The 17,000-nt window shown below is 35.3% G+C and overlaps 1 protein-coding gene across 9 annotated transcripts in view; it reads left to right on the forward strand.

The window, feature by feature from the left end:
• Nucleotides 1-17,000, forward strand: part of Diaph2 (diaphanous related formin 2) — a 980,694-nt gene that overhangs the window by 314,484 nt on the left and 649,210 nt on the right. The gene's annotated exons all lie outside the window — the stretch shown is intronic.

Raw genomic sequence — 17,000 nt, forward strand, 5'->3', positions numbered from 1 at the left:
CATTGGTCTACCCTGTAGCATACCCTGTCTTTAAAGTACATTTTCAGAGAGGTCTGAATGTATTGTAAAAAGAGGCCTTGAATCTGTTACCAATTCTCCTAGCCAGTCTGAATTAGTTAATTATTTCTTTTTTTTTTTCAATGCAGTTTATTCAGGAACATTGAACAATCCTCGGACCCCGGGGAAAGCCAGCCCACAGCTTAAATAGCCTCTGGGTTTATAGTTAATTATCTCTAAGTTTATATTTTTAGAGAGCTGTATTGTGTGTTATGGGAATAGGCTTTGAATTTGTTAAAAATTCTCCCTAGTCAGAGTTCGTCAACCATTTCTAAGGTTATTCTGTGTCAGTAATAATGTTTGAGTTTAATTTGGCCTCCTAAAGAAATTCCTAGAGTTTTAGTGCTGATATGTGTTTATCAGGATATACAGACCATAAGTAGACTTCCAAATAGGGACAGATAAAGTAATTTCCCGACATTCAGAAAGGGATAGTAAGTTTAGGACTTTCCTACAAGTATTGAGATATTATTTTCCCTGGAAAAGACACAAAATAAATCATAATGGTAGAAGTCATCAAGAATGCAACACACAGAACAAGAGCCTAAATGTGAGAGACTGAATGGCAGTAATCACAGCATTCTGCTCAGCTTTCCTGGTACTCTTTCAAACAGCTATGGGGCCTTTATGACTTTTGTCATTTCTAATGGATATGGCTCTGCCACTGATGGGGAGGTCCTCCTCCCCTTCCATCGGACCCTAGCTTATCAGTTATCTTCAGGACTAGTTGCTATGTATTTCTCTCTGGCCTAGCAAGGCTGCTCCTCCCTCAGGCGGGGGAGGGTCAAAGAGCCAGCCATTGAGTTCATGTCAGAAATAGTCCTTTTTCCCCTTACTAGGGAAACCCACTTGGAACTGAGCTACCCTGGGCTACATCTGAGCAGGGGTTCTAGGTTATATCCATACATGTTCCTTGGTTCGAGAAATAGTCTCACAGAAGACCCCTGTGCTCTGATATATTTGGTCCTAGTGGAGCTCCTGTCCTCTCCAGGTCATATATTATAAATTAATCTTTAACTAAATTAAAGATGTTAATTTTTAAATATTTATTAGTTTATGTGTAGTATAGGTGCTTGCATGTGTTTATGTGTACCTTGTCCTTGCCTGATACACATGGAGGCCAGAAAATGGTATCATATCTCCTAGAACTGAATTTGCATATGTTGGTGAGCCACCATGTAAGTACAGTGAACTCAATTTGCATCCTCTCCAAGAGCATCCCTTGTTCTTAACCCTTAAGCCATCTCTGTAATTTCTTTTTTTTTCATATGTTTATTTATCCTATGGAAACATGTTTTAAAAGAATTTTGTTATTTAAAATATGAATGAAACCTTTCATCTTTCAGATTTCATATGGATATTGATATGATATATAAATGTTAAATCTGTAAGTGGCTCAAAATTACTGCTAGTTACAATGTAACTTTGAACTTAACTTTTATCATTATAATATACTTGTTAATATACTTCAAATATGTACCCCCTAATTATTTTCTACCATGTTAGTATGACTAGCAGTATTTTCCTTGTTTTTTTTTTTTTGTTTTTTTCTTTTTTTTAAGTTTTTTATTAATTACACGTTATTCATTTTATATTCCCCCATGAGCCCCTCCATCCTCCCCTTCCGATCCCACCCTCCCTCCCATTTTTGCATACATGCCACTCCCCAAGTCAACTGATAGGGGAAGTTCTCCTCTCCTTTCTGATCTTAGTCTATCAGTTCTCATCAAAAGTGGCTGCATTGTCCTCTACTGTGGCCTGGTAAGGCTGCTCCCCCCTCAGGGGGAGGTGATCAAAGAGCAGGCCAATCAGATTATGTCAGAGGCAGTCCCTCTTCCCATTACTATGTAACCCACTTGGACACTGAACTGCCATGGGCTACATCTGTGCAGGGGTTCTAGGTTATCTCCATGAATAGTCCTTGGTTGGAGTATGAGTCTCTGGGAAGTTCCCTGTGCTGAAATTTTCTTGTTCTGTTGCTCTCCTTGTGGAGACCCTGTCCTCTCCAGCTCTTACTATTTCCCACTTCTTACATAAAATTCCATTCACTCTGCCCAACAGTTGGCTATCAGGCTCAGCATCTGCTTTGATAGTATGCAGGGCAGAGGCTTTCAGAGGCCCTCTGTGGTAGGTTCCTAGTTTATTTCCGGTTTTCTTCTTCCGGCTTTCAGAAACCCTCTCTAGAAGGTTCCTAGGTTGTTTCCTGTTTTCTTCTTCTGATGTCCATCCTCTTTGCCTTGTTATAAGACATAACGTTCTGCATGTGTATTTCTTAGTTTGAATGTGTTCTTGCAGAGAAAGAACCATGTGTTAAACAAATGAAATCTTAACATAAGATATGCTCTCTGAAATGAGATTAGTGGAATTATCTTTATTATGCTGTCTATTTTGACACTGTTTGTATTAGCATTTAAGTTGTGATAAAATCCACATGTGAGAAGGATGTGAATTTAGGTTAGTGATAATAAAAGTGATAATAAAATAGGTCTTATTTTAGAAATCATAGGCTATAAGAAATAGATCAGTAGTAGAAGTTTAGTATTTCTAAGTTGTCCACTCACAAAGGCTGGAAAGTAATACTAAACATCACATCCTCTTAAAACAAGGGCCTGACCACCATGTAGTTAAAACTTCTTTCATCTTCAGCAAAAATAATTAGCAGCAAATTCTGAAACATTTAATTCTGTAAATTTAAGGCAAATGCTCTTGATCCATTTTTTTGTAGTTTAGGTTTGCATGGAAATGAGCCTTTCTGAAACATTAAACCTTATCTTTTTGTTTTGCTCTTCTTATGAAATTATTTTAAGTGAAAATATTAATCGTGCTGTTAAGTATGGAAACAGAACTTACTTTGTCATCTATTGCTATATCTGTCTATCAATAATTTTTATAGTAGACCCTCTAGCCTTCATTAAACAGGATCATTGTGCTTGGTTTTCAGTATATAAACTGCATTTATTCTTCAGAGGGTTCTAGTTGGTTGTCTGTTAATGCATATAACTCACCTAGTTGGCTTGTACTTGTCAGATGGCCTGCACATGCAGATGGTTTTAAATTTTTAAACTATGTTTTATTCATTTATTTATTTTGTGTTTATACACTTTGGTATGCATCTTTGTATTTATGTAGGTCACAAGACAACTTGGAGGAGATGACTATCTTTTTCTACCCTGGGAGTTTCTGGGCTCAAATTTAGGCTGTAAAGTTTAGCTACATAAACCTATATCTTTAAATAAATCATTATCTGAATTCTTATGAAAATACCGTTGTATAAATGAGAGTACTCACAACAGTTCAAATATAGGAACCTAAAATTATTCCTTCATATTTCTCCAGAATTTCTTTTAACACGTACATAATATTTTGCTTAGTTTTGTTGCATTTATTCATACTTTTTGAGTGTGTACTATGTGCTCTGTTTTTTTTTTTTGGTTGAACACAATGTGACTCCTCACATGGAAGGGTTCATATTGTAATTAAGTGCAGTGATGAAAAACACTTTATACTCTAATGTCATAATTCCTATTGTTAAGGTATTAGAACAACCTATGGAATATTCATTTTGCTTGAGGCAGTTGAGAACGTCTCATTTTGGGAGTAATTTTGGTTTTGAAAAAGAAAGACATTTTTTTTTTCCTGATAGAGGAGTCATGATTAAATAAGTCAAGGTACTTTAGGAAAAGTATTTTCAGATTCTCATGGTTCTGAAACATGTAGTTCTTGAGATGTACAGTGTCAACCATAAAAAAATAATAGTCAACATCGTTTAATGAAATTTACTGTAGTAAGATAATTACATATAATCTGTCATTCAGTCTTCATATCTTTTTGAAGTATATAAGATTTTTGAAGGGTAATTAGTAAAAACATTTCATTAGTTGAAGTTCCTTATGGTCAAGCGAATCCCCTAAGATCTCACAGAAATGACAGTCCTGGGCATTGAGCGTACTCAGTTTGATTCTGGATGCTTTCTCTCTATGCAAAGTCCATGCAGTAATCCATTATGTATGCTTGGATAGAAGTGAAAATATAAACAACATAAGATACCTCAGTTTTTCTTCTTTAAGATGTTCTTCTTCTACATTTTATGAAAATTATTTAAAATAGTTTTAAAGGGAAAAATATGTGATAATTTGGTGATGTTTAGAATCTTATGAGAGCACTGCCGTAAGTGTGAGGAAATCACTAGAATCAATCCAAACGATGGGTTTAAATGCTCATTTATATATCTTTGTGTAACTTTTCAAAAAGGATTAGCTATTTTGAGGCTCAAAACACTAAGTTTAATTTAAAAACAAGTGCCTTACAAAGCAATTATTAATCCTAACTGATAAAAAGCACATAGATTGCAGAATGACTGAGTAATACTGGAATTGTAAGGGAGGCATGTACAGGTATGGTGAATTTACTCTCTTCAAAGGATAAAAAAAGAAAGAAAGAAGAAAAACCCAATTTGCTGTTTTTTTGTTTATTTTTAAATTTTTAATGTTTATTTTTGGTATTAATTATAGTTTATTTACATTGTATTCTAGCTATAGCACCATTCCTCCCAATCCACCCTGCCTCATCTCCTCCCATGCCCCTCTCCAAGTCTAATGATAGGGGAGGACCTCCTCCCCTTTCATCTGACCCTAGCCTATCAGGTCTCATTAGGACTGGCTGCACTCTCTTCCTCTGTGGCCTGGCAAGGTTGCTCCACCCTTAGGGGTAGGTGATCAAAGAGCCAGCCACTGAGTTCATGTCAGAGACAGTCCCTGTTCCACTTACTAGGAGCCCACTTGGATACTGAGCTATCATGGGCTACATCTGGGCATTTATCTTCATGAGTGATCCTTGGTTGGAGTATCAGTTTCAGGAAATGTCCTTGTGCCCAGATTTTTTTGGTTCTGTTGCTCTCCTTGTGGAGCTCCTGTCCCCACCATGTCTTACTATCTCTCCCTTCTGTCATATGTTTCCCTGCACTCTGCCCAAAATTTGGTTATTATCTTTTCTGGATCCCACCATTTGCCTGCAATTTTCATAATTTCCTTGATTTTAATAGCCATTGTATAAATGTACCGCAATTTCTATATCCATTCTTCAGTTGAGGGACATCTAGGTTGTTTCCAGGTTCTGGCTATTACGAGTAAAAGTGCTATGAACACTGAATTATCATGTGCTACATCTATGCAGGGGTTCTAGGTTATCTCCATGAATAGTCCTTGCATGGAGTATGATTCTCTGGGAAGTTCCCTGTGTTCAAGTTTTCTGGTTCTGTTGCTCTCCTTGCGTGGTTCTTGTCCTCTCCAGCTCTTACTATTTCCCACTTCTTACATAAGATTCCATGCACTCTGCCCAACAGTTGGCCATAAGTATTTCAATGTCCAAGTGGGTTACATAGTAAAGGGAAGAGGGAGTGCCTCTGACATAATGTGATTGGCCTGCTCTTTGGTCACCTCCCCCTGAGTGGGGAGCAGCCTTACCAGGCCACAGAAGATGACAATGCAGCCACTCCTGAGGTGATCTGATAGACTAAGATCATAAGGAAGGAGAAGAGGACCTCCCCGATCAGTGGGCTTGGGGAGGGGCATGCATGAAAAAGGGGGAGGGAGGGTGGGATCAAGAGGGGAGGAGGGTGGGGCTTATGAGGGAATACAAAATGAATAGTGTAATTAATAGTAAAAAAAAATTTAAAAAGTGCTATGAACATGGTTGAGCAAATGTCTTTTTTGGTTACCTGAGCATATTTTGGATATTTGCCTAGGAGTGGTATAGCTGTATCTTGAGGTAGCACTAAACTTTTAGGAAAACTATTTGCAGAATGAAATTAGAGATAACATAATGATTGTCGAAATCTGAATCTCTCATCAACAACAGTAGCACTTTAAATTTTCATATGTTGAAATCTGAATTTTCCCTTTTCGAAGTAAGTAAAGCATATGCATTTGTTATTTTCTTTTTTTTTTTTCTCTTGATAAAAGTTTTTCATTTTTGTTAATTACAGTTTATTCACTTTGTATCCCTCCTGTACCTCCCTTCCTCCTCACCTCCCAATCCTCTCCTCCCTCCCTCTTTCCTACCTGTGGCCATCCCCAGTGGACTGATAAAGGAGGTTCTTCTCCCTTCCCTCTGATCCTAGTCTATCAGGTCTCATCAGGAATGGCTGCATTGTCTTCCTCTGTGGCCTGGTAAGGCTGTTCCCATCTCAGGGGAAGGTGATCAAAGAGAAGGCCAATCAGTTCCTGTCAGAGATGGTCCCTGTCCCCATTATTATGGAACCCAATTGGACACTAAACTGCCATGGGCTTCCTCTTTGCAGCGGTTCCAGACCATCTCCATGAGTGGTCCTTTGCTGGAGTATCAGTCACAGAAAAGAAAAAGCCAGATCTTTTTGGATCTGTTGCTCTCTTTGTGGAGCTCCTGTCCTTACCAGGTCTTATTATCTCCCCCTTCTTTCATACGATTCCCTGCACTCTGCCCAAATTTTGGCTATGAGTCTCAGCATCTGCCTCAATACCCTGCAAAGTAAAGCTTTTCAGAGGCCCTCTGTGGTAGGCTCCTGTCCTGTTCCCTCTTTTCTCCTTCCTCTGATGTCTATCCCTTTTGCCTTTCTGAATGGGAATTGAGCATCTTAGCCAGAGATCTGCTCAGCCATGTTCATAGCAGCTTTATTTGTAATAGCCAGAAGCTGGAAACAGCCCAGATGCCCCTCAGTTGGGGAATAGGTACATACAGAATGCTACGTAATGGAATATTACTCAGTGAGAAAAAACAAGGAAATCATGAAATTTGCTAGTAAATGATGTGAACTGGAAAAGATCATCCTGAGTGAGGTATCCCAGAAGAAGAAAGATACACAGGGTATATACTCACTCATAAGCCGGTATTAGACATATAATATAGGATAAACATACTAAAATCTGTACACCTAAGGAAGCTAATCAAGAAGAAGAAAACTATCTAAGATGCTCAATCCCCATTTGTTACTTTTCAAAAAAATAGGTTAGTCCAAAATACATGGGGCAATGGAAAGAGTGCTAGAAAGTTTTCACCTGTCAGTACTTAAATGTGTAAAAGCTACATACAAGCATAGTCAAAAGATTATTAACATTAAGTCTTATACTAAGTTGTTTATCAATTGACGAAATTAAAACCCCAAATGTCAATTTTTATGTGGTATGTTCCTTATAAATTTTATTGTAGAACTGCTATAAAAAGGCACAGTTACAAACTGACCTTAACAATTACACATGTGGCAATACTGCAGCTGGATTGTTGTCAGGGAGATTTACAGAAGTGGCCTCCCATGAATTATTTGTATGTTCCTTTGGTGCAAATTTATTACCTAGAAAGTCTCTGTGCAAAGAGTATCTATTTGATAGCACCTGCCTCTGTTGAGGAAGAAAGCTTTATTTAGAGAGCTTCAGTAAGTAATTCACTCAGGAATGTACAAAGGACCTACATGAAGAGAAACATTCCAATGCTTCCAAAAGAAAGGAGAGCTTTCAATATGAGGGGCACATGTAAATATTGATACTACCTATGTTTCTTTTCTACGATACATGAAATTACATCAAACTTTATTATATAGAAAAAATAAATTAATTCAGAACAATAATTCAAAAAGTCTCAAACTTTACTTTTTAATTTAAAATCCTTCAATATTTGTAATGTTGTGGCAATGTTATATATAAACTTGCTCATTTGCATCAATATTACTTTAATCTTCTTATGGTATTAGAAAAGGAATTGCAGTTTAGAAGTAACAATGTCAAAGTAGCTATAGACATTTACTTTTAAATGATTGTGGAATTGTTTTCAATGTGACTATTGTTCTTGTAGCTAAATTATTGGGAAGGGTAATTTTTTCTTTAACTTCTTTATTATTTTTCAACATTAATCTCTTGTGGGCATTTTATACAAATGGGACTATATAATTTTTGCCCTTTCTTTGTATTTTCTCTAAAAAAGAATATTATTTCAAGGTATATCTTACATTTTATCTTATATTATCATAGACTTTAAATATATGCCACATTTGGGTTGCTTATACATGTTTACTATTGTATATTGCTAATAATACTAATTAGGTGGAGGGTTTTCCCTAGTCTTACATCCCTACTTTTTAGCTTTTTCCCTTTTTGTCTTATTTCTGTTATGTTACATTTGAAAGGGACACAAGACCTTAAATCTTTGTATAACAAGAAATATGTCACCTAAAACATCATTTGGAAAGTATATTCTGAAAACTCTTTTTTAACATCATATTATTAGGGGGTATATATATATATATATATATATATATATATATGCACTGGACTTTCAACTTGGTGCTTAATATATACCAGCATGTGCTTTATTATCGAAATATAGTTCAAGCCCTACAATACTTCTAGCTTTACCTAAAGGATAAAGCTTCTTTGTTTAAGAGAATCTCACATAACTACATTGATAATATCATGTGTTTCACATTTTTTTTTCTTTTTAGGACCACCAGAAACATTTACTGAACTTTACTCCACTCAAATAACAGGATTGTAAATTAAACACTATTATTCCCTCACGGACCATGTTGAAACCATTGTAGCCTATCATTCCCAAAGGTTAATAGGCTCTGTATTTTAAAAATTATACACACTGCCAAACAGCCACTTACATTCCCTCCACACATTGGAATAACACTTCATCGTGTACTATTAAATTGCAGTGAGATTGTTTGATTTTCACATATATTTACATATCCCTAAATACCTCTAGGTTCAATATCACTCCATGTCGAGGCTAAAATGTTAGATTTTTTTTAATCTGTAAAATTAAAAAGCAGTTTAAAATTACTTTAATTTTTAAACATTGACTGTTAACTTTCAAAATGAACTAATTTCAAAAGTAGTTCAATAGCATTGGATACAAGAAATATTACATATCAAATAAACTGAGTCAGTTATATTAGAATTCCAGTAAATGTCTCTTAAAAAGGTCATCTCCAATACCTCTTTTAGTGTTCACCTTATTTTTTAACTCCCTCTTTTTTCTCTGTAAAATAATAACTATAACTATATTATAACTTATGTTTTAACTAAATAGAAAATTTGATAAATTATTTAAAGTGTTCTTTTAAGCAAAATAAATCAATAGAGAATGTCTTATTGTAACACTGTCCATAAACATATTTTCTTTAATGATGTTTGGAAACAAAGGGTTGAAATATGACTTATTGTTATAAGGACTGGATTCCCTTTTTGTCACATTGTCATACATATAGGTGCGGTTTTGTTTGCTTGCTTGCCTTTTAAGACCGTGTCTCACTATTTAGCTTTGACTAGCCTTGAGCTGTAAAGAGTAGGCTGACCTCAAACTCAAAGAGATGTACCTGCTTTTGCCTTCAGAGTTATAAGCGGCATTTTTTCTATAGTTGTTGGTGAATCAAATTAACTTTCATGCTCTTTGTTCATAAATGTGATTAAATTCGTATCTTCATGATTCTACATTCATGAACAGGTATTTAAAAAGCCTCCCATGAAAATAGATATACAGAAGTGATTTAATTTTTTTTCTTTTGATGTTAACTCCTTATATTTATATATATAATTTCCCACTAATCAGTAGAGAAGAGAGCTGTATCTTATCTTAGAATGTATTAAAATGAACATATTGCTTCTTTGTCATTTGATAATTTTGTAGGTATTTCAACTTTACTTTATTAAATTTTGAAGTAATTACTTTGTTTTAAAAATAGGTTGGTCATTGTTATGTCCATTTCTTTGTGATACTAGTTTAGCATTTCAACTAATGAAAATACATTTTTAATATGTTAAAAATGAAACGATGCTAAAAATGAAAACACAAGAAAAGTACAGATAAGAATTTTATCATAGTTGACCCATAGAAATTAACATGAAGAAAAAAGTGGTTGAAAATGTACTATAAGTAATCTTTGCAGTCTGACTTCAATGTTAGGTTTGTAGATGATTAATAATTTCAAATACGTTCTAAGGAAAATTGGGTGTGATGTAAATTAGTTTTAAAAGGAGTATATATTGTAGAGACATATTTTTGTTGTTGTTAATGTTAGCCTAAAATACCAAAATCTAGGAAAATGAAAATGAATGTGAAATTGTCAAGTGTGCAAAACATCTTACTTTGAGATTGTATAAAACTGATTCTGAATGAAAAGCTAAAACTTTATCCTACAGAAATATTCTATCATTAAATTGGACCAGAAAAGTATAGAAATCAAACTACCACCATGTAATTATTTAAAAATTTATTCATATTTAAAAACTTTACACCATTTCTCAGACCACTAGGAATAATGCTTCCTCAAGATCCAGCCATACTACTCCTAGGCATATATCCAAAAGAGGCTCAAGTACACAAAAAGGACATTTGCTCAACCATGTTTGTAGCAGCTTTGTTTGTAATAGCCCAGAAGCCTGAAACAGCTCAGATGCCCCCTCAACTGAAGAATGGATGCAGAAATTGTGGTACATCTACACAATGGAGTATTACTCAGCAATGAAAAATAAGGAAATCATGAAATTTGCAGGTAAATGGTGGGATCTAGAAAGGATCATCCTGAGTGAGCTGTCCCAGAAGCAGAAAGACACACATGGTATGTACTCACTCATATAGACATATAACATAGGATAAAGCTACTAAAATCTTTACATCTAAAGAAACTAATCAAAAGGGAGGACCCTGACTAAAACGCTCAATCCCCATCCTGAAAGGCAAAGAGGATGGACATCAGAAGAAGAAGAAGAAAACAGGAAACAACCTAGGAACCTGCCACAGAGGGCCTCTGAAAAGCCTCTGCCCTGCAGACTATCAAAGTAGATGCTGAGACTTACGGCCAACTGTTGGGCAGAGTGCAAGGAATCTTATGTAAGAAGTGGGAAATAGTAAGAGCTGGAGAGGACAGGAAACCACACAAGGAGAGCAACAGAACCAGAAAACTTGAACACAGGGAACTTCCCAGAGACTCATACTCCAACCAAGGACTATTCATGGAGATAACCTAGGACCCCTGCACAGATGTAGCACATGATAGTTCAGTGTCCAAGTGGGTTACATAGTAATAGGAAGAGGGACTTCCTCTGACATAATCTGATTGGCCTGCTCTTTGATCACCTCCCCCTGAGGGGGGAGCAGCCTTACCACGCCACAGAAGATGACAATGCAGCCACCCCTGATGTGATCTGATAGACTAAGATCAGAAGGAAGGAGAAGATGACCTCCCCTATCAGTGGACATGGGGAGGGGCATGCGTGAAGAAGAGGGAGGGAGGGTGGGATCAGGAGGGGAGGAGGGTGGGGCTTATGGGGGATACAAAGTGAATAAATTGTAATGAATAAAAAGAAAGAAAGAAAGAAAGAAAGAAAGAAAGAAAGAAAGAAAGAAAGAAAGAACTTTGTGCCACTGAGCTATTTGAACATAATCTTCTGTCCTGTAAAAGCAAGCTACCAACAAACACACACACAAACATAGAAACAAAAAATCTCATCTATATTCAGACCATTAGAATTCAGGCAGGAATATATTACAATTGTATTCTGTGAAATTTCTGAAACTTAAATGCAAAAAAAATGTGTGTTTATCTGTGTGTGTTTGGATGCAATAATATAAGAAAAGTCTGTGTTTAACAGTGAGCATGGTATTTTTCTAGACAGTGTTGTTCTCAGAGGTCCCCATTAAAAAGAACAGGATTGCTCTTTCTCAAACCTTGTCAGATGCTGAGTATATTACCTGCATGCACAATGGAGGCATTGAGGATACCAGTCTACCTTTATGATAACCTTTTTTATATATTTACAGAACATATCGACTGCTGTATGCATGATTTCAGTGCTACCAGAGCTTTCCTTGTAAACCTTGTAAACCTTTGTAAGAAATACACAGAGGAAGAAATCATAGGCCTTGGATTCTGAAATGTCTAATTCAGTCACAGTGATGCAGTGTTCAAATGAATTTTACTGGATTTAATGAGCAATCTAGAACTCAGACACATGTACTGGACATACCAGGGGAAGAGATTACCTGTACAGAGACTAATTAGGATGAAATATCAATACATTCATGTAAGTCGTCTTGATGATGTGGGAGTCCTTCATTATTGGGGTTGATTTTTGCATTATGTTAATTTAATGAATAGAAATTCAGGAGTTATGCTGTACAAAGAATTTTAAAATGGTGTTTTTAACATTTTGACTCTGTTAAGCTTCAATATCTACACCCCCAAAAAAAAATTTGTAGCTCATAAAATAGGTTGATCAGATGAATATTGGCCCATTGACAACAAATGAAATATATGAGAACAGGAACTATTCTTCAGATACCTACTCAACTAACTACCAAGGACTCTGACCTTGGTCTCTTATTACGTAAACACTAGATGTTAAATATCCTCTTAGATTTTAAATAAGGAAGCATTGAGAATAGTATATTCCAAAACAAATATCTCTGGTCAGAGGTTCAGAGCTCGGATTTAGTTAATGGGGAATTTTATGTATCTTTAGAAAAGATACTTCTAGGTGGAATGTTATTTCAAATTGATTTAACTCTGATTGAATTTAAAATTCAAGATTATAATACTCATTTGAATATTAGCATTTTGTGAAAATGCATCTAATTTCATGCATAAAATTTACATGTCAGAATTTGAAATGTAAAAGCATATTTTATAAGTCTTAATCACTGAGCTTTTGGAATTGTGTTTTTTCCCACTCCTACTGTTCTTTAAAACAATTAAAAACTGGATTGTAAAATCAATCTTATGTTAAAATAGTGGTTGTTAACATCTCTCTTTTTTTACTTCAGTAACAATTTTCCTGTAGTTTCTTTTCACTACCTTTTTATAAACTGCTATAGAAATTAGTATTAAATGAAATTGAGAATTTTTCACATATAAAATTAGAGAACAACTACTGGAATATTTTTATGGAGTGGCATATGACAATGCCATTCCATTAAAATAGAGTCTGCACATGGTATATGAACATGGTACATGGTACCTTCTGCACATGAAATTAAACAAGTGGAGTGGTGAGTTCTTAGAGAAAATGATAAAAATAAAAATGTAATCTGAATAAGAATAAAGTTGTAAATGATCCACTTTCTATGTAGTTTTAAACAACTGCATAAAACTGCATTCATTTCACTAATGCAGTACCTTTTGAGAGTTGACAAACCAAAATGTAAATCATGAGTGAGACATACTTTATGTGAATATTCTGTACTTTATTTCTCCCATTTCTCCCTGTCGAATTCCTAGCCTTTTTTATGATTATTGTTACATCGACTTATTGAGTTCATTTACTGTTGTTCATAAATACAAATGCAGTATATATGGTATATACAAGGAAGTAACTGACCACTTGTTTTTTTCTGGAGAGAATGCATTCTCCCTCATTCAACAGTCATTGACTACTTGTTGCTCTTTATTTAAGTGTCAGGCCTAGTGAAGTTTCCTTCATCCATATTGTCATGTTGACTGGTGTGGTCATAATGCAGTTCTTATTTAGCCAACCATATTATTGAAAGTTCATGTGTACATTATCCCTATCCTATGTAGAGCCACTCTCCGACAGCAGGTCACATGGTCTGGCTCTTAAATATTTTCTCCCTGCAATGTTCCCTGCGACTTAGGTGTTATGGTTATGTTAGTAGATATGTAGATTGGAGATGAATACTCCATCATCACATATTCTCTAAATTTTGTTCTTAGAGAATGTTATTACATAAATTCTGGCCTGTAAAAAGTTTTTAAATTGTTAAACATTAGTATAGAACATGATTTGTAGCCAATAATCATTATTATCAGTTAATACATTTAAGGGTATAGAAAGTGAGCTAGATGGAAAGATGACTGAGAATAGAAAAGAATGGTAGATGATGAATCAATGGACTGAATGATGGTCTCACTGATTCTCAATAATTGATGTAAGGGATGAGAGTATATAAAACAGTAGTAGAGTGCTCCATATTTGTATATGGGCAAGAACTTGTATTTGATTCCGAAAATAACAAATAAAACATGATAACTTAGCAGAGGTTTTTGATCAGATAAACTGGAACTTAAAGGGGAAAAGTTAACAGCTATTGTATTCTGAATGAATTGGGATTGGGGGTTGATTCATGTTTTAAAATTATTGATGTTGTTTATTATGGTTTGTTAGGTTTGCATGGCTGTGACTTTGTATGGCTGCATTTTGTTATTGATTGATTTATTGAGGCTCATGATATGATTATGGCATCTCATGTCTGTTGCTGAATTAAGAAAAAGATAAGAATGAAGTCTACAACAATTAGATTTTGCATATGGAACATGGCATTTCCTTTTACTTTGCATTATTTTTTTATTTTTAAATTCTTTATTAATTACACTTTATTCACTTTGTATCCCCCCTGTGGTTCCCTCCCTCCTCCTGTCTGAATCCCTCCCTTCCTCCACCGCCTGCATGCATGCCCCTCCCCAAGTTTACTGATAGGGGAGGTCTTTTCCTTCCTTCTGATCCTAGTCAATTAGGTCTCATCAGGAGTGGCTGCATTGTCTTCTTCTGTGGCCTGGTAATGCATTATTATTTTTATGGGTATTCATATATCATCATATGAAACAAGACAAGGGATATCTCTTAAATACAAATTTAATAAGCACTAAAAACCTTACTTATATATTTTCTTTTTATATTTTAGATCTTTTATTTTATTTTATTTTTCTTATTAGTTACATTTTGTTAACTCTGTATCCCAGCTGTATCCCCCTCCCTCATTTCCTCTCCAACCCCACACTCCGTCCCTGGTCTCCCCCTGCCCCTTTCCAAGTCCACTGATAGGGGAGGACCTCCTCCCCTTTCATTTGACCCTGTTTTATCAGGTATCTTCAGAGCTGGCTGCAAAGTCCTCCTCTGTGGCCTAACAGGACTGCTCCTCCCCTGGGGGGTGGGGTGGGGAGGTCAAAGAGCCCGCCCTTGAGATCCTGTTAGAAATAGTCCATGTTCCCTTTACTTTGGGAAACTACTTGGTTACTGAGCTACCAAGGGCCACAGGGCCACATCCGAGCAGAAGTTCTAGGTTATATCCATAGATGGTCCTTGGTTGAGTGTCTGTCTCAGAAAAGACCCTGTGCCCGGATATATTTGGTCCTTGTAGAGCTCCTATCCTTTCCTCATTTGAATATAACTTTAGCCATCCAGAAATTGAAATAAAATGAACAGTGAGAACAGTTCCGTATTTGCTTTACCAAAACTCACCTATAATGTGATTATGCCCCCCCATCTTTTCTTTTCCTTTCCCATTTAGTTTATCTCCTTAATTCCATTCTTTTCTTCAAACTCCTTTAGTGTGAAATTATTTTTGTCCTTGTTGCTATCTCTTCTGATATTGACACTTTTAAAGACTAGCGGGGATGGAGGAAATCTAACAGAGCCCCGTTTCTGGATGAAGTGTTATAGACATTTAATGGTTATGGAGAGAGTGTGTCTCAGTCTTATTCAGGGACCAAGAACCCTGGTAAGTTATCCAATCTCAAGTGGCCACCCATAAATACATGTACATAGGAATAAGACTAAATGGATTCAACAGACTTTATTTATATGTACTTTTGTGTTTTTATGTGTGTGATTATATGTAACAATAATAATTAAAAGGTCAATAATTAGATGTGGAATGAGGCATGGATACAGGAGTTGTTCAAGGGAAAATATGGAGAGGTAGAAATGATATACATATAGTAGTCATGTATGAGACTCTCAAAAGTAATAATAAATACAAATTTTTAAAATAGAATATAAATCTTGCTGCTAAGTGGATGGGTATCTTCATCTTGCAGCAAGACCCTTAGGTTGGTAGGCTGGTCTGTCTATCTATCTATCTATCTATCTATCTATCTATCTATCTATCTATCTATCTACCTATCTATCTATGTATCATCTATATGTCACCTGTGTGGTTATGCAAAATCTTTTTTCATTGAATTATAATTCATTATTGAAACAATCTTTTAAAATGATTTAGGTTAGTTGTGTGGACTGGAGCGTATGCATATTAACTGCCGGTGTATATAGAGGCGTACAGTGATCCACACCAACAAACTTCACATACTGTCTATTAGACAAGATCTAGAAATTGAGTACTTTCTATATGCAAAGAGCTACACAGGGTGCTCTTGGCTTTTATGTTTATTTGAATTACCAATATTTCCACTGAAGTTCATGGTAGAGTCCATGCCCTGTCTTTCTAAACTATATTACATTATCTTGCTAGATGATATTATTCATAGGTTTCCAAGACATGAGGCTTGAACTTGAAGTTTATAACATGATGGTATTTAATGTTTTTATTCTGTTATTAGTGCCATATCTGTCAATGAAAACAAATATACTTTGTGTTTTTTTTTTTCTGTAGATAAAGTCTTTTAAAATCCCTCTTTCTTAATTACTCAGTTTTCTGAAGTTTATGTTGAAATTAATGGTATATTCTTTTCTCTATTATTATTGTGATGTTTAAATGCTTGCTGCTTGAAACATTTTTTAGTATGTCCAAATTGGTGGTGTCTTACACCAATGCTTCTTGTCAATTTATCCTTTCCATTTATTGCTACATTCTGAATTTTCCTTTCCTTTTATTAATCCTTGTTTTATGGAAAACCATGTATTCTCACTTGGTTTATTAAACAACCACAACATAATTTGGAGAATATGTTAAGAGAATTTCATTTGGAATTGACCAATCTGTTTAACCTCAAGTACTCTATAATAATTGAACCATGTAGATTTTTCTATGTTTTTTTTTTTTTGTTGTTGTTGTTTTTACCTTCCCTAGGAAGGAAATAATCTTACCACTAACAATAAAATTGGAGTTATCATTGGAGTTTATTAAAACGTGTCAGTTTTGCAAAACTATACAAAGACATTCCCTTAGCTCAAAGGTAAAGAAGAAGAACTTCGTTAAGCTCTCTGAGTGTTACA

Source organism: Meriones unguiculatus, chromosome X (genome assembly GCF_030254825.1).
Source record: "Meriones unguiculatus strain TT.TT164.6M chromosome X, Bangor_MerUng_6.1, whole genome shotgun sequence".
Lineage (NCBI taxonomy): Eukaryota > Metazoa > Chordata > Mammalia > Rodentia > Muridae > Meriones > Meriones unguiculatus.